Source organism: Micromys minutus (assembly GCF_963924665.1).
Source record: "Micromys minutus genome assembly, chromosome: 18".
NCBI classification, from domain to species: Eukaryota; Metazoa; Chordata; class Mammalia; order Rodentia; family Muridae; genus Micromys; species Micromys minutus.
In genome coordinates, this window is record NC_137953.1 from 1,655,070 (window position 1) to 1,673,930 (window position 18,861).

The 18,861-nt window shown below is 44.0% G+C and overlaps 1 long non-coding RNA gene across 8 annotated transcripts in view; it reads right to left on the bottom strand.

Moving 5' to 3' along the window:
• Positions 1-1,277: 1,277 nt before the first annotated feature.
• The window catches only part of LOC308432094, a 31,168-nt gene continuing 13,584 nt past the window's right edge, over positions 1,278-18,861 (bottom strand). For 6 of the 8 annotated variants that reach the window (XR_013975395.1, XR_013975396.1, XR_013975398.1 and 3 more), the window contains one exon: positions 1,278-1,434. This is a non-coding gene — a long non-coding RNA (uncharacterized lncRNA). Of the gene's footprint in view, positions 1,435-16,209; positions 16,440-18,861 lie in introns of all 8 variants that reach the window. The other 2 variants (XR_013975397.1, XR_013975399.1) reach the window with 1 other exon arrangement.

The window sequence follows — 18,861 nt, forward strand, 5'->3', positions numbered from 1 at the left end:
ATCTCCATGGCAACCCTGTCTTATAAAGCACTATCACTGGATCAGGATCTGCCACGTGTCATCTTAAGTTACATTTTCAGAAACTATTTCCCAGTTGGAGAGAAGGCTCAGTGGTTAAGAGTACTTATTGCCCTTGCCAAGGACCAGAGTTCAATTTTCACCCTACTGCCACCTACAACTCCAACACCTTCTCTGGACTCTGTGGGCACTGCACTTGTGTAAACACATACACACAAAAACAATCTTAAAATAAGAAAACAAAATCTCTAAAATCTACTACTTGCATTCACAGGCTCTAAATGGACATGAAGTCTATTAACAAGTATAGGTGTATACTAGTTAGCTACTTAAACCAGACAGAACACTTCAACACGAGGGGCTTAGTCTATCTGTTGCTCAGAACCTTGCCTACACAGTACCACATGAAGGTCAGTTTCCCTTCACTGTTTGTGGTCAGCAGCAGTAGTACTACGATTATACAAATATGCCTGGCGTTCTTTCACTTTAAATCCAGGCAAGAAACTTACTGGAATTAAGATTCCAGCTATCAAGGACAGAAATGGAAGCCAGTGGAGTTACCTTGGCAATATTCCACAGTATCCACGGGCTGGAGGAAGTGGCTGCTACAGTCATCTGGTTGTTGCTGTGGTCAAGCCCAGGGCATTGAAATGCTAGACCAGTGCTTTCTGCTAAGCTAGTTCCAAGCCTGTTTGTTTATGAACAAAGCAGAGGACTCTGTCTGCACCAGTGGTGAGCCCAGGAAAGCAGCCCTTCAGGGTCTGCATGGGAGTCTGCAGAGCCAGGCAAGGGCTGCAGCCAAGGACAGCGGTCTCCTCACCTCAGTACACTCTTGACCACATTCAGACATTAGGCTGAGAGAAGGGGAACAAACATCACGAGCACATCAGCATGTGCCACCAACCAGAGCCTGGACAAATGGAGGGAGAAATGTGGAATGTGGAGCCAGCCAGGACTTCACAGGAAGACTATCTCAGAATAATCACAAAAGGACCCTGCTTTTTTCCTTCATCAGTGAAGGTTTAGACAGCTGCCCAAATGAGAGAAGGGGGGCGGGGCAGAGAGATAGCTCAGCAAGTGAAGGTGCCTGACACAGAGCCTCATGGCACCCATACTGGTGGCACAATTGAGAAAAGGGTGAAAACTATCTCACACACACACACACACACACACACACACACACACACACACACACACACACACACACACACATGGGGGGGGCACACTAAATTAAAAAAATACACAACTTTTTTACAAGTTTTAAATTTTTTTCCTGTGTGTTTACAAGCCATATGAGTGGGGTACTTGAGGAGTCAAGAAGAAAGTGTTGACTTCCCTGAGGCCGCCATTATGGATGCTGGGAACTGACTCAGGTCCTCTCGAAGAGAAGCAGGCACTCCTAACATTTCTCCAGCCCTTAAATTAAAAGAAAGAAAGAAAGAAAAAAGAAAAATCAAGACTCAAGACTTAACCACTGTCAACATAACAATAAAATTCCGGATTGAACAATTTTCAAGATAGAAAAGCACACTCATTTCTAAACATTGGTCTCAATGCAGAACAAGTTCTAAGGAAAAATATCTGAATACCAAAAATATAAAATCTACTGGCAGAAAACAACTGCACAAACAAAGCTGATAGAAACATGGGATAATTTATTGTTCCTGAGTGTTAGTAAGAGAATCAATCAGAAAGTTGGAGATGTGGCTACATACTTGCCCGGTGTGCACCTGTAAAGATGATTGGCCTTAAGCCGGAAATGGCCGGGCAGGCCAATAATCTCAGCACTTGGGAGATGAAGACAAAAAAGATCAGTCAGGCCAGCCTCAGCTACAAAACTTTGAGTCTGAGACAAGCTCAGACAACACGAGACCCCTGCAACCTTTTACAGTCAAAGAGGTGAAAACCAACCCAATTATTAACACTTGTCCAGCACATGTGAAGCCATGAGGTGATTCCAGCACTATAAAAGCAAATCAGTTCTCCTGGAGTAACTGTCTCAGTTACTAGACTAAGCATTTTCCTTAGCTTAACTGATGACCTTCATAAAACCCATTCAAAAAGGTGCACTACCCTTCCTTACTATGAAGGCCAGAGGACACAGATAATGACTGACCCACGGTTAAGCATTCTGGCTCCACAGTCACATTCTGAAGCATGGTGCTACCTGACCATGTCTCCACCTGTCAGTGAGGGAGCACGTTGAAATACAAGACTCAGTGTTCTTAGAACCACAGTGAAACTACCAGGCATGCTGGTACACATCTTTAATTCTAGCATTCAAGAGGCACAAACAGGTGGATCCCAGCCTGGTCTACCCAGTGAGTTCCAGGTCAGCAAGGCTATACAATGAAACATGGTTTCAAAATCAAGCACTTTGAGTGCTTCATCATACATGGTACTGTGTGACACGGGACATTTTCACACGAGTATACTGTATACTGAGCACATTCCCCATCACTGCCCTCCAGTTTCTTACCCACACTCATTAGAGCATTACACATACATGATCTTACATATCTATATAAACTCTAGAAATCATACATGAGAGAAAGCACAATATGGTTTTGTTGTTGTTTTGTTTTTATGTGTCTGAGACTGGCTTAGTTGGAGAAAGGTTGGCTTCAAACATACTGTGCAGTACAGGTTAACCCAGCTTGAACTTTACCTTCTATTTGTTTGGGGTTTTTGTTGTTGTTGTTCTGTTTTGTTTTTTGAGATACACCTCATGTAGTCTAGACAGATCTTGAACCTACGGATTTGCAGAGGCTAACCTAGAATTCTTAATCTTCCTGTCTCCATGCCGAGTGCTCGGACTACAGCTACATGACAATCTTGAGGGAGCTGGTTCTGTGAACTGCTATGATACATGTGCATATCCTGTAGCTCAGCTGATCCATTTTTCAGACTCTCTCCTGAGGTAACAGTGGAAGGGGTGCAAAGATGTATATGCCAGAACACTGTGTGCATAATCACCCGAAATACAGCAAACACAAGTTTACACTCAACTACTCAATACTTAAGCATCAAGTGTATGCAAGAACTGTTCTAAACAGGGGTGGTGAAGTACTAAAAAGGAGAAGAAAAGGAAGGAGGTAGGTAATAAATAAACGAGAAAAGCATGAAATAAACCAAACAGTATAAAGTGTTACTGATAAAAAGGAAAGGGAAGAGATATGGGAGCTTTAAAATATTAAACATGAGATACATTGATTAAATACTATAAATACACTATGATACAATCACTCAGTGAAATATTTCAGTCCTCTAGTGCTGCATCCCACAAAGCTTAGTCCTGGAACACTGACCAGGAGACTGAGGGAAGATATATACGTACAAATAGTTTGGGGTAAGGAGAGCTATACACTCTCTCTGATAGAGTTGTACCCTGGTATCTCAGAGCCTTTACTTGGTACAGCACAGGAAGGAAGCAGCTAACCTCTATAAGAGGAGTCTGTAGGACAGCTGTCTCAGGATGTAAACAACAAGGAAGAGGAAGGCACAGTTGCTAGGTTTTGCTCACACTGGTCAATCGTTAGTGAACCCTCTAGCACTTGGAACAGAGGAAGAAATTTGAACCCCGCCATATGGAGAAAGGGTTTACCATTTTCCCATGGGTCCAAGGCTTTGGTCCTTGCCCATGTCCATATACTAAGAACATCATCTGCTCTGTAAATCTATTCTGTACTTGATGACATGAAAGGAGTCTTTTGTTTATTTATACTTATTATATATTATTTATCATATAGGGTTTATATAAACTTGACTAGCCTAAAACTGGCTATGTAGACCAGGCTGGCCTCGAACTCAAAGATTCTCTTGCCTCTGCCTGAGTTTTGGTGCCATGATCCCAGGCGTGAAAAGATGTAATTGTTGTTTAAAGGGTTTTTGTTTTATTTATATGTATATTGGTATTTTACCTGCCTGCATGTCTAAGTACCACATATGTACAATGCACTAGGGTCCAGAAGAAGACATCAAATCTCCTAGAGCTGGAGTAGTGGCCAGTTCTAAGGTACCTTATAGGTGCCAGGAAATAAACTTACATCTTCAGGAAGAGTGACCAGTGCTCAGAGCTGAGTCATCTCTCCAGCCCCAAAAGGGATCTTTAACAATCAAGTTAAATAAAACCAACCATCAAATCAGATAGGGTCCCAGTGCTGGGAGGGAAGTGGGCATAGACTCCCACCCCTAACCAAGAAGCTATCTGTAATTGACATCTACCAGAAAAGTTAGTTTTCTCCAATAGAGTTTCACTGGCTATATCAGCTACACTTCAGTAGAGGCCTCATACCCAGCAGCAGATAGCAAACACGAAATGAATTCAAAACATTTTAGACTTTTTGTCTCATACTGCTTTGTTTGGGCTTTTTGTTGTTGGATGTGTGGGGAGGATCTGGAAGGAGTTGGGGAAGGGGAATTTCGATCAAAATATATTGTGTGAATTCCCTTTTTTCTTTTTTTGGTTTCTCTATGTAGCCCTGGCTATCCTCAAACTCAAGAGTTCCATCTACCTCTGCCTTCCAAGTGCTAAGACTAAAGACGTGAGCCACCATGGCCTATGAAAAAAATGTTAATAAAAAAATAAAATCTGCTAGATGTGGTGATGTTTGCTTGTGATCCTAGCCATTGGGTGATCTGAGCAGGAGGATCTCAAGTTTGAGGACAGCTGAGCAACACAGAAAGACAAGCAAAAATCCCAAAAGGGTCAGTGCTCATAATCTACTAATAGCTGGAAGAGAGGGACAACCACAGGAAGGCAGAAGCACTAACAGAGGCCTAAGCAGAGCACCACACTGATGGCCCTCCCACCACTTCCTCCAGCTCCAGTATGCTGCAGCAGGGACTTACAAACTACCCAAGTTATTTCAGTGTGTATGCTCCTTCCTCTTCCTAGAAGCCAGACTGGGGGTCTATCTAACCAAGGAGAGGCAACCCTCAAGCAATCTGGATGGGATGATGTACTGGCTGGTTTTGTGTCAACCTGACACAAGCCGGAGTTATCACACAGAAAGGAGCCTCAGTTGAGAAAATGCCTCCATGAGATCCAGCTGTAAGGCATTTTCTCAACTAGTGATGGGGGGGGGGGGGGCAGCCCATTGTGGGTGGTGCCATCCCTGGGCTGGTAGACTTGGTTCTATAAGAAAGCAGGCTGAGCAAGCCAGGGGAAGCAAGCCAGTAAGTGACATCCCTCCATGGCCTCTGCATCAGCTCCTGCTTCCTACCTGAGTTCCAGTCCTGACTTCCTTTGGTGATGAACAGCACTGTGGAAGTATAAGCTGAATAAACCCTTTCCTCCCCAACTTGCTTCTTGATTATGATGTTTGTGCAGGAATAGAAACCCTGACTAAGGGCTGCAGAGATAGCTCAGTGGTTAAGAGCACTGACTGCTCTTCCAGAGAACCTGAGTTCAATTCCCAGCACTCACATGGTGGCTCACATCCATCTGAAATGGAATCCAATGCCCTCTTCTGGTGTGTCTGATGACAGCTACAGTGTACTTATATATAATAAATAAATTTAAAAATGAGATTAATTGTATAGCTCAGTTGGTAGAGTACTTGCATACATGAAACCTTGAATTCAATCCCCAGCATCACATACAAGTGGGCAAGGCAGCATCTACTTGTAATTCCAGCACTTGAGAGATGGAGACACAATCAGAAGTTCAGGGTCATCCTCAGCTACATAAAAAGGCCAGCCGCAAAAGGAAAAAAAAAAAAAAAAAGACAAAACCACTTTTATCATATGCTACTCTACAGCTACTTACTGGATTTAAGAGCCTTAAGGTTCGCCATTTTGCAGCTGCTCTGATGACAACTATTTCTACATATGCACTATTTACACTATTTATATTAATCTAGAGAGAAACCAGATTCTCCCCTAAGCTGTGATACAATAATATCTACACAGTACCAGACCAGGGCCTCAGTCTGACTTCTGCGGCCCCTGCATTCTTTCAGCAGGGACAGACAACACATGCACACACCAGGCCTCCAACTCACAAAAGCATGGACTGAGAAGGGCACAACCCACAAGGTGAGTCAGAGACAAAAGGGGAACTAATCACTTCTCTGAAGAGTGTTCTCTCCCCCGTGCTTTGTTGAACATGTGCACACTGAGCAAATGTTATCTCATTACTATAGGTTAAAGTCATGAGACACCTCCTTCCTTCAAGAATTCTTCCCACTGATGCCAGGTGTGGTGATGCACACTCTTAACCCGAGTACTTGACAGGCAGAGGCAGGTGGATGATCTCTGTGAGTTTGCAGCCAGCCTGGTCTACATAGAGTTCCAGGACAACCAGGGCTACATAGAGAGACCCTCTCTCAAAAACACAAAACAACAAATACATACTTTTTGTTCTGATCCTTTCCAACCTCTGGGTCTTAGAATCTTTCTGTCCCATCTTATTTGATGATCCCTGAGTGACCTGAGACATACTGTTGGAGTTTGTTACTTATATTTTCACTTTATGTGTACATTTTGATTGCTTTACGTCTGTACAACGTGAAGGCATTGGATTCACTAAGAGTTGCAGGCCATCATATAGGTGACAGAAATTGAATCCTGGTCCTTTGCAAGAGCAGACAGTGCTCTTGACTGCCAAGCCGTCTCCCCAGCCCCAGAGGCATGCATGTGTTCTCCTTCCCACCTAGCACTCGAGCTTGCTATCTCTAAAATAGACAGCACGACCTTTCTTTCTCTTTCCTAGGTGAAATCCTAACACAGGGTAAAGAGCCTCTGTAAGAGGAGGTAAGCTGGGTACTGTGGCATCAATCTGTGGCCATAATTCAAGTGGAATGAAGAAAGACTATAGATTCTAAACCAAGGCCCTGAACTTGGCTGTACAGGTTGCAAGGAGACCCTTAAAGGAGGTGAGTAGCTCCAGTTGTTCATAGAATAGACTGAAGCAATGTGAAAGAGGGCTCTGGGGACTGAGGGCAGCCAGACTGGAGCAAGTCCTTCACTAGAGCACAGCAAACATGTAGAAACCCTAGAGGCAAGTCTCAAGTATGCTGGGCAGCATTTAAACCTGCTTCGTATGCAAAGTTTCTGAAATATCTCAAAAGCACTGGTCTGCAGTGGGACATGACATTAAAGCTGTCATGTCATCAGGGTGCTGCCCCTTCCTACAAAATCTGGTCTGTATGTGTCTCTTACACCCTATCCCAGGCACACTCTTCATTCCTGTTTTTGCTCATTTGGCTCCTTCATCTCTTCTTAAACTACTCTGACTTATCATATGGCACACACTAAGTTCCTACGATGTTTCATTTTATTTATTCTGGGGTGTGGTACACGCATGTAAGTTGGTGCCTGTGGAACAAAAGCATCAGGTACTCCTGGAGCTAGAGTTACAGGTGGTTATGAATTACCTCGTGTAAGTGCTAGGAACTGAACTTGAGTCTTCTGAAAGGGTAGTGCATGCTCTTAACCTCTGAGCCATCCATCTATCCAGCCCTAAAAACAAAAAGGCTTCCTGGTCCTTGAACAGGAAGGAGTTGACAAAGATCCCAAAGTCCATGCATCTCAGATACATGTCCTCAGATGATGCCTAGTATCAAACTCATCTGAAGATGGTCAGCCTACACATTCCTGCCATCACTCGGTACCTGTGAAGTAGAGCACCTAGGAGGGACGCATGGGCTTCTGCATTTGAATCCAGCCTCCACTCTCACTACCACAACTTCAAATTGCTACGCAAATGAAAATGTATTTGTTGATGAATGCCTAGTCTCACTGTATAGAAGTTCACTAACATCTATGAACTTCGGATCTGGTTAATTTCAGAGTATGATTGTGTTGTTTTTTTTTTTTTCTAAGTTGTTGTTTTATCATAAAGTTAACTTTGTTTTGTGTTTCAGACAGGGTTTCTCTGTGTGGCTCTGACCTCTGTAGACCAGATGGCTTCAAACTCAGAGACCCACCTGCCTCTGCTTCTCATACCATGCCCAGCAAAAGTTAAATATTTTTTAAAAGCTTCAAAATCATGTCCTGACAGCTAATGGAGCAAGCAGCTGGCAACCTGACTATCGGTGAGCTATGCACAGCCAGAGTGCAGCTGGGTATGCAGTTAGTGATCCAGAACATACGTCTAAGTGGAGAACAGGGCAAAGACGGGTCATTCTTGAAAATTAGCAACAGTCACCTGAGTCACTCTGCTTGGAGGACAGATGAGCTCCTAGACCACCCCATCCATGTCACATTCTGCAGCCTTCAAGGGCACTCTGTCTCAGCAAGTACTGTTTCTACTCTCAGCTCACAGCTATACATGAAAACACAGCACAACTCCGAGAGAACTTGACAGCCTCTCTCATGACTCTTTGGCACAGCAGAGCCCCTGTTCTTGGCATAAACTCAAAGACACTCAAGCCTACTATAAACCTGAAACCCACCACCAGTGGATCGCCAGCCCCTTACACTACTGAGACAGGGTTTCACAATATAGCCCAGATCCTCCTGCCTCAGCCTCTCCAGGTGGATGCTACCAAAGCCTGTCCTCTTCCTTAATTCTTCCTGTGTTTCACTGATAGATTTCTACCTAGAGTTACTACTTTGTATCCCTCCTCAAAATTCAGAGAGCAATTCCAGATTCAAATTCAATCCAGCCCTAAATTGCTGTGGCTCTGGAGGCCAGCTCCTAAGTCTGGGTCAGAAGTGGGTAGTCTGGGAAATGCTCCCTCCCTCCTACCAACCACCTTAAGGGAACTCCAAGACTACACTATGGCAGGCATCCACATAGGAGGCATGTTTAAAGACAAATCAGCTGAGAGGCTGACACAGTGACACAACAAGGTAAAGGCACTTAAGTCTGACTATTGGAAGGACCCCCAGGATCCACATGGTGGAGGAGAAAACCAACCACTGCAGCTGTCCTCTGTCCTCTGTCCTCTGGTGTCCAGGACTCTACTGCCTGCGGGCCACCGCACCCTCTACTCCGTGCACACAAGCGGATAAATAAAATGGAACAATTTTTAAAGGATAAGCTACTGTGGATTGCCCTGGTGCTATTTGTATATTGATGCCAATTCCACTTCTCCAAGAGGGGCTGCCTGAGATGAGGAGTGTATTACATACTCAAATGACTTCGTGAGAATTTTCTCTCCATTTTAACTTGTAAGAAAGGCTAGAGCCAGTGATTGCATAGTGGAAAGGAAGATGGAGCTAAAAAGTTTTAGAGAGAGGGAGAGAGGGAAGGAAAAAAGAACGAGAGGAAGGAGAGAGAGGAAAACTGAAGAGGAGGAGTGGAAGGAAGATGGAGCAGAAGCACATGGCCCAGAGAAGCCACAGTTCTAAGGGATCTCACAGCTGGGGAATAGAGTAGTGTATTAGATGTACTAGATCTAATGGTGGATCTGCCCAATTTAGGCACGCAGCTTGTATTCATATTGACTGAGTTGTGTTTGCCTTGCACGTGCATATTTGGGTTGGAGATTCACTACAACAAATTGGCACCCAGTGTGAAGCAATACCTGTTGCTTGCAATAAGTAAAAGCCATCCAGGCTATCACAGGTGCTCTCTGGCCCTGGAGGTCTCCGCACCCCCATGGCAAACCCCATGTGGTATCTGCCCAACTTCTTGGGCTCACTTGCCGTGGAACCCACGCACATTCCTCCTGGTCATCTAACCCCCACAGCTGGCTGCTGCCAAACCTGTTCAGCAATCACAAACTTTTATAAATTACAAAATGGTAATAGTTATGCTCAATTTATATTTGAGAAGAGTTTTTTTTTTTTTTTTTTTATTGGACAGGAAAGATAAGATGTAGCAGAATTTCCCCATAACTGATTAAACAATAAAGACAAGAAGCCAATCACTGGGCGAGGAAGAGGGCCTTCCAGTCTGAGAGAGGAAGAAGGAAGGCAGGAGAAAGGCACTTTCCTTTGGACTGCGAGAGCAAGGCAGGCAAGATGATGTAGGCTAGGGACTGATGGTTCTGGTGGCAGAATTCACCACTGGAAGCCTTCTAACATAGACTAGTTGGTGAATTTAGGATTCCGTACCCAGTGCTTGTGTTATCTGTTGATTCTAAACTACGGTCTGGTGTTTTCTATTTCTCTGCGATTCAACTGAGCTCCAGAGAAAGGTAACCTCAGCGGGGCTTGGCCCCCAGCTAGCTGAGAAAATGTTGGATTGCTGAGGGTTAGCAGCAGCCAGACATGGGAGTTAGATGACTGGGAGTGTGAGCGGGTTCCATGGCAAGCAAACCTGCAAGAAGTTGGGCACATGGGGGCGGGGTGGGGGCGGGGAAGGAGACTGCCAGGGCAGGAGAGTACCACTGATAGTGTGGATTGTTTTTTAATTATTACACACAACAATAAACTAGCTGAATCTGCTGTTTAAAGAGTAGGAGAGATGACTCAACAGATACAGGTTCTTGCCCACCAAGACTGACAACCTGAGTTTAATCTCCAGGACCCATGTAATAGGAGAGAATTGATCCTACAAAGCTGTACTCATGCACACTAACAAATACACATCTAAAATTTAAAATATAATTTAAAAAAATTATAGAGGCTTCAGAAATGGTTCCGTTAAAAATATTTGTTGCTCTTGCAGACAGCCCAAGTTCAGTTCTGAGCACTTTCATGGCAGCTCACAGCTGTGTGTAACTCCAGTCCCAGAGAATCGGATTCCCTGGTTTCCTGGGATGGTGCACTCAGATGGTATATATACATACATATTATAGGCAAACACTCACATATAAAGAAATAAACATATATCTTAAAAATGTTGGGCTTGCCATGGTAGTACATGTTTTTAATCTCAGCACTCAGGAAGCAAAGGATCTCTAAATCTGAGGCTAGCCTGATCTGTATAATGAGTTCTAGGTCTGAGCCAGAGCTGCATAATGAGACAGTCTCTAAAATAACCAAGTAATAATAATAACAACCTCCTCAGTAACAACAGCAACAGAAAACTGGCTCCTGGCAGCAGAGACTGAGGAGGGAAAGGAAAGGTGTGTTTCTGGGGACTTTAAAGCAAGCCCCACACCAAATACCAGGCAAGTTCCCTGGATGCCTGAGCTTAATTCTGGAAACTCACACAGTGAGGAGAACAAACTTCCAAAAGTTGTTCTGACTCACACACATACACTATGACACTTGTGCACCTCCACATACATACAAACACAAGAAATGCTTTTAAAAGTAAACAAAAGAGCTGGAGAGATGGCTCAGTGGTTAAGAGCACTGGCTGATCTTCCAGAGGTCCTGAGTTCAATTCCCAGCAACTACATGGTGGTTCACAACCATCTGTAAATAAAATAAGTAAATTTTAAAAAGTAAGCAGAGGTGGAAAGGGAAAGAGGAAGAGGCAGTGACAGCTGAGACTGTCTTGGTGATCCCTGTAGCTAATGACCTGTCCTGAGATGTTTATCCAGCCCTCCTCACCCTCCATCCGCCATCCTGTTCTTAGGTGACCTCAGGATTCAGCCTTCTGTTTAAGCCATGACTGTATCCTCCTATAGGCCTCTATTTCCTATCTTACTGCATTCTCTTAGCCATCCATGCAAGCAATATTCTATGTTCCTTTTGGTTTTCTGGGATTTTTGTTGTTGTTGTTTTTGTGTTGTTTTGTTTTTTTCTGTTTCAAAAAGCTTTTTATTTTTTCTTGGTCTGGGAGAGGATCCAGGGCAGTTACAAAGCTGCCTAGTGGCTTTAGAGGTTCATTCAGGTGAAGGTCCTGAGGCAGCTGGCCTTTGTATTTTTTTTAAGCAGGGTTTCTATGTAGTCCTGACTGTCCTGGAACTCTGTAGACCAGACTGGCCTTGAACTCAGAGATCTGCTTGCCTCTGGCTCCCAAGTGCTGAGACTAAAGGTGTTTGCCCCCACCACTAGACATACTTGCTGTTCTTGCTGAAGACCCAGGCTGGGTTCTTAAAGTAGAAACTTAAGGGTTCTTTGGAATGTCAGTTGTGTTGGATGATGTTTTTCTAAAACAGACATATGAAGAATCATTCTGCTGAAATGGACACACGTAAAAGAATGCTTTGCTAAGGTAAGCACGTTAAAGGATGCATGTATTGGTTCACTTCACATGCTTTGTTGAGCTCCCTTTGTCGTGACTCCATAGAGAGAAACTCAATAAAAACCTTCTGGTGGTGGGCTGACGGCTTCTTGCCACTTTCTCAGACTCAGGTTATCTGTCAGAGTGATGTCAGCTGAGACAGACTCACGTACAGGGAGGAGTATCGATAGGACTCAATGGACTGTGGGCAGGGCTTGCTTGTAGAGCTGGCTATGCAGTGCTTCTTGGTCTCAAGTCTTCACTAACCTTCACTTCCTTGAGAAAGGCATGGTGAGCACTTCTAGCCCTGGTAATCCTCATCCCTCTGCTGACCTGTGTTGATTTAGCTGAGGCCTGGCTACAGCACCCCTGCTACTATCCCGACACTGCTGAACTGGACTGCTGGTGTATCTGTGAAGCGTTTCAGAGTGGATGGAGCTGCCACTTCTGACCTGTGAACTGAACTGCTGATTTCCAGACAACACAGATGAGAGTTGCTCTAAAGAACCATTTCTACACAGGTGCACTTCCCCCACATCCTAATAACCTTTTTTTCTCACTACCTCTGGTGGCCTAGAAGGGAGGTTAAAGTATTAAAACAGTTATTGAAAGTAGGATTGAGACAAAAATTAAAGCATACAGGTTCCCAGCATCTATGTGGCCGCTCACTGTAATGCCAGTTCCCCGATATGTGATAATTTCTTGACTCAGAGAACACTGCGTGTACATAGTACATACATGTAGACAAAGCACTCATATGCACAAAAGAAGAGCCAACAAGACGGCACAGCTGGTAAAGGCGTGCCTCCAAGCAAGATGCCTGAGTTCAACTCTAGGACCCATGTGGTGAAGGACAACCAAATCCTGAAAGCTGTCCTCTGAACTCCACATACATACGCACAGATGCGCGCACACACACAATGAATAATGTGGAAGAACACTTATTAGATCAAATTTTTAAAGAATGGCAAACAAGGCAATGCAACAGACAGAATACAGGTAGACCTCAGGTGGTCAGGAGGGCCTCGTTAAGGAAAAATATTGCTGATGTCCTTTGCTTTGTTAAAAGATATATGTTTGTTTGTTTTTTTCTAGACAGTCCCTCTGCATAGCAGAGCCCTGGCTGTCCTGGACTTGCTTTGAAGACCAGGTTGGACTCAAACATCTGTCTGCCTCTGCCTCCAGAGTGCTGAGATTAAAGCTGTGCACCACCATGCCCAGGCTTATATGTTTATTTTATATGTATGAGTGTTTACATGGATGTCTGTGTACTACACACATGCAGGGGTCTGGAAGTTGAGAGTTACAAGTGGTTGTGAGCCACCATGTGGGTGCTGGGCACAAAACCTAGGTCCTGTGCAAAAGCAGCCAATTACTTTCTATTTATTTAAGCACGAGGTAGAGGTTAGTTCAGTCTCCGTCCACTCAGTATGCCTCCTTTGGTTGTGAGCTTGGTATTTGTTAAACACCAACTCCTCTTGAGGCACCAAAAGGTATTCAGTAAGACCTGCTCAATTTATTACTGACATTTTGGGTCTGTCTCCCTTCCTCAAGATTCCAGTAACATCTGCATTCTCCACATAGCCCAGACTTCCTAGACACTGCAGTTTTTCTGTCCTCATAGCAATCGCACGTGCCACTCCATATGTTTGAGACATGCACTCTTCAACTGAGGAAATATGGCATCATGTCTACTGCAAAGAAGCTCCAATAGTCATCCTTCCCTCTGCTCAGTAGTAGAACTTATTACAATTTCTAACAGTTTATATTCTAACTTGGTGTCTGTGTGTGCACAAGTTAGTGTGGGTGTCCATGAAAGCCTAAAGCTGGAGTTACAAGTGTTTTGAGCAGCTAGAAGTAGATGCAGAGAACCACACTCATGTCCTCTGAACAATGAGCAAGCGCTCTTCACTAATGAGCCATGTCTCTATCCCCTCGGTTACAATTTCAAATACAATATCCTTTTTTTATCTTTCCTGAGACAGGGTTTCTCTGTGTAGCCCTACCTATCCTAGAACTTGCTATGAAGACCAGGCTGGCCTCCAACCTACCCAAGTGTTGGGATTAAGTGCCACCACCATCTGGCAATGTCCTCAAGTCTTAAGGTATGCTCCCATCTTGCCTCTTTGTCACATCAAACTCTCTGCCTGTCCACAGCAGCTGTTTCCCAAGCAGCTAATAGATGGATCTGACTCCCTTAGGAACCTCTAGGCCTCAGAATGTACTCTAGAGTCACTGACTCAGTCTTGCCTGCTCCTCTTCAAGCCTTGCTTTCTCCCAAGCCACAGCCTATGCTCTTAACTGCTGAGCCATCTCCAGTCTCCTAACAGCTCAAGCAGAGAAGTGACATCACAGTCTTCTCAGACTAATGCAGTCACCATGGCTACAGCAAAAGGGACAGAATTTTTTCCAGAAAGTAACAAAAAGCAAGACAACACAATAGCACACACCTCTAATTTCAGCGCGTGGAAAGTAGAGACAGGCAAATCTGTGGCCTGATCTACACAGAAAGTCCTAGGCCAGCCAGGATTGCATAGTAAGACCCTGTCTCAAATAACAGAAGCCTGGATACACAGAACCAACTAGAGGTAATGGCAGCAGCACACATCACCCAGTGCTCCCTGACCACTGTAAGCATTTTACACAGCATTTAACCTGAGGAATTAGAAAACCAAGGCATAAGGCAGTGGCAACAAAGAAGACAAGAATGTAGACTGCTGAGGGCTCTCACCGGTGTGTGCCTAGGGATCACCAGGAAGGGGAGGAAAGCATGTCTAGTTGCTACAGAGCTTCCATATCAGAGGATAGGGCACATCGTGTTCACTAGGAATGCAAGACATCTGGGTTGGTGATGGAGCTCAGTGATAGAGCACTTGCCTAGTATATGTGAGGCACTGAAACACATGCATGTGCGCTCAGAGACAGAAAGAGATGCAGTGACCATCATTAAATTCTCCCTGTGAACAAGTGGAGACTGAAAATCACCGTGTGTAGTGCTAACTGGACCTGGCTGAATGCTGAGATCAAAGACTAGAACAGAAACCCAACATTTAAATACAATAAGCACCATCTACAACAGAGAAACACCTTGTCTCTCAATAGGGAAGCAGCTAGATAAAACAAAGCACTATCCATTTCATGAAATAAATGGCCACACAGAATGAAATGAATATTTACTAACATGTGCCCTCTTCTGGTGTGTCTGAAGAGAGCCATAGTGACCTCCTAATGATAAAAACAAACCGACGCCCTGTTTGCAGTGAAGCATGATGGACACTGTGACCTAAGACTGAGGCTGAGGATGGAGAACTAGGCATCCAGGGCGAGTTCAAACCAAGCTACACAGAGAAACCTGGGGTAGGCTGGGTGAGAGGTCCTCTTCTGGAAAGCAAGGCTGTGGTTGTGCAGCCCTCTGGTGACTACACTCTTAACTTTCAGTTTCCTGAGTAAATATATTCAGTTATATTTTCCTGGTTACCCAAAGAAATGACACTGCTCGGTTCTCACCCAACAGCTGACTCACCTCTCACACCACAGGCTCACTCACCAGCTGGCTCTACTTAAAACAAACAAGCTGTATGGACTGTCAAAATCTTGGTGGACCTGACCTCATACAGGAGAGCAGGTTTCATTTGGAAACTGAAAGGACTGAAGGACAGGGAATCCAGAGCTCAGCAGACCCAGGACAGATGGTTCCCACTGAAGAGTCCCAGGCTGGAACTCAAACAGAAACCAGACACTGATAAGACATGGCTTACAGTGTCTGTCTCCAAGCTTTGGCAGCTGATTAGGTTGTGCACTATTTACAGCAGGGCATGAACACACTTATCTCGCTCCAGGCTGCTCAATAACTCTATTCTCCAAAGCTAAAGCAACTTTCTAGTTTTACTGAGTTTGAGAATTACGAGGTAGATGTATATTAACTGGGACATCAGAGCAAAGGGATCTGTGGTCCTTCAAATGGGCCACATTTTGAGTATAGTTATTACAGGCTAGAGAGATGATTGCCCAGTGGTTAGAGCACTGACTTGTTCTTCCAGAGTTCCTGAGTTCAATTCCAAGCAACAACATGGTGGCTCACAACCATCTGTAAAGGGATCTGATGCCCTCTTCTGGTGTGTCTGAAGACAGCTATAGTCTACTCACAATAAATAAATAAATCTTTAAAACGTTATTACCTCTTCCTGGTTCCCCATGAATGGCTGGCAGAATCCGTCTCAGTAAAAACGTTTCAGTTTATTCCTGATGGTCATTTGCTGTGGAGTGACAGCAGCAGAGAATAGCTCAGCAGGAGCTGGGTTATGTGTCTGAGGCTCCATTGTGGCTGTGCAACTCAAGACACACTATATTGTGTTTCTAGGTTCAGCTTCAGACTCCTCACCTATAACATAAGGAGACTGGGACACATCTGCACCAAAAAAAAAAGAAAAGTTCAAGTTTTTAAATCTGGGTTACTTTAAAAAAGCATACCTCGGGGCTGGAGAGATGGCTCAGCGGTTAAGAGCACTAACTGCTCTTCCAGAGGTCCTGAGTTCAATTCCCAGCAACCACATGGTGGCTCACAGCCATCTGTAATGGGAGCTGATGCCCTCTTCTGGTGTGTCTGAGAACAGTGACAGTATATTCACATATATTAATCTTTTTTTTTAAAGGCACACCTTACCACTCTATGAAAATAATTCAAGGCATAAATAAATTCACAAGCTCTAGCTATAACAGGCTACTGCTTACAAAGAACTGAGAAAGGGCTAGCATAAGTCGCTGGCACAGGATGCCTCATTTGCATCACTAGGAACACAAGATGCCAGAAAGCTACTCTATAGACTATGATCAATAGTGAAGAATCCTGAACACTGTGAAGACACCATTCACACAAGACCCAAGTATGGTAAGATAAGCAGATGATCCCAGCACTTGGCAGGCTAAGGCCAGAAGATGCAAGCTCTGAAACCAGATTACATAAGGAAGACCCCGTCCAGACCAAAAACTCAATGCACAAAAAGAAAAAGACATCAGTAGCCCTGTGTTCACTACAGCACTACTGATGATAACTGCATACTGAAAGCCAGGGCTCTCTGGTGGAATGCTTACCTAACATTCATGAGGACCTGGGTCCCATCCCCAGCTCAAAGAGAAAGAAACAAAATTAATTAAAAGAGGCGGGGGGCAAGAAAGGAAGTGGCACAGTGAGATAGGGAATGAGAAGAAAATATAAATCATACTACAAAATACTATTAAGCCAATAAAAATGAAGTTTTTCAGTGTCATTTGCAACAACATGACTAAAGCAAGGGATCATCCCATTAAGTGATGCTAGGCTGAGAAAGGTACTGTACATCTCCCCACACAGGGAAGTAAGGAATGATGATCTCATAACAGCAAAGAATGGAATGGAGGTCAGGAGTCAGAGAGAGGGAAAAATGAGAGGTGGAGAGGTTACAATCAGGAATAAAGTTGGCCTATGCTATATAAATAGTAAGACTTCAAAGAGTGATAATATGCCGTATATTCTAGAAGCTAGCAGATAGTTTGAAATTTTTTACACTACAAAGAAAGATAAATGTCTGAGGGGATTATGCAATTTAATCCAATTTGAACAAGTACACACCACATAAATACACGTGAAAACATCACACTGTCCTCCACAAATTTACTTGCTTCCTGTTTTTCAGTTTAAATATTAACTTAATTTTTAAAATTTACTTTCTATTAATTTATTTCTTTACTTTATATCCCAATCACTGTCCCAACTCCTGGTCCCCACTCCCAGTTCCTAAGATGTATTATTTATTGGGGGGGTACTATGCCATGTGTCTGTGGGAGCTGGTTCTCCTGCACCTGTGTGTTCCAGGTATCTTTCTCTGCACTACACTCCTACGAAAACCACTCAAAGAACATTTCAAATAAGTATTTAAAATTCGAACAAAAAAGAAAGACAACACACATAGGAAGCACATCTCAGCATCCTTAACATCTTTCAATGAAGTGGCCTGTGACTTCAGACAGCCATTAACAAGGCACTTCCTGCTGCCCAGGTCTTTGAGTTGCTCGTCACCTAGTGGCACAGTGAAGTAAATGCAGTTTACCAAGAGCCCAAGTAACTTCCAACCATTTTGTGACTTTCTCAAAACCCACAGGAGAGCCTTCGACACAATCCCCTGGCTTCTGTCACCTCCATCCATTCTTCTCCACACTGGGGACTTCACACCTAAGACTCACTCCCCAAGGTGAAAGGCTCTGCACCTAAATAAGGACAAGAGTGACACACACATCTGTTGAGCTGCATCAGCAAAGGACTTAGAGGTGAGGTTTTTGTGCAGGCTGACTCAAGTGCAAACAGAAAAGAGGAGACTACAAGTGTGCCTGGAGACAAGCTAAGGCTGCCTATGCAAGATGGACGAATACTGTGGGCTCCCCTAAAGCTAATGAGACATCTTGACTAAGTTTCAAGTCAAACAAAAAAATAAAGCCTGACGGTATGGTGGCCGTTAGTAGCTAAGGCAAGACTGCAAAGTCTAAGCAACAGAACCAACCATGTCTCAAAAAAAAAAAAAAAAAAAAAAAAAAAAGAGAGAGGGGAAAAATGTTTTGCCAATGAGAAAATATTAGCAGGAAGTAAATCAGGTATGACAATACATGCCTATATTCCCAGCACTAGGAAGGCTGAGGCAGGAGGATCAGGAATTCCAGGCTAGCTTGAGCTACATAGAAAAATGAGTTAGGGGAAGTAGTGATGTTGTCCCATCAGAAGAGGACTGGAACAGAGTCCTGGGGAGTATCTGTCAGGGGGAGAGTAGAAACCCCTGAAGTGCACAGCAGATCAGGGACAG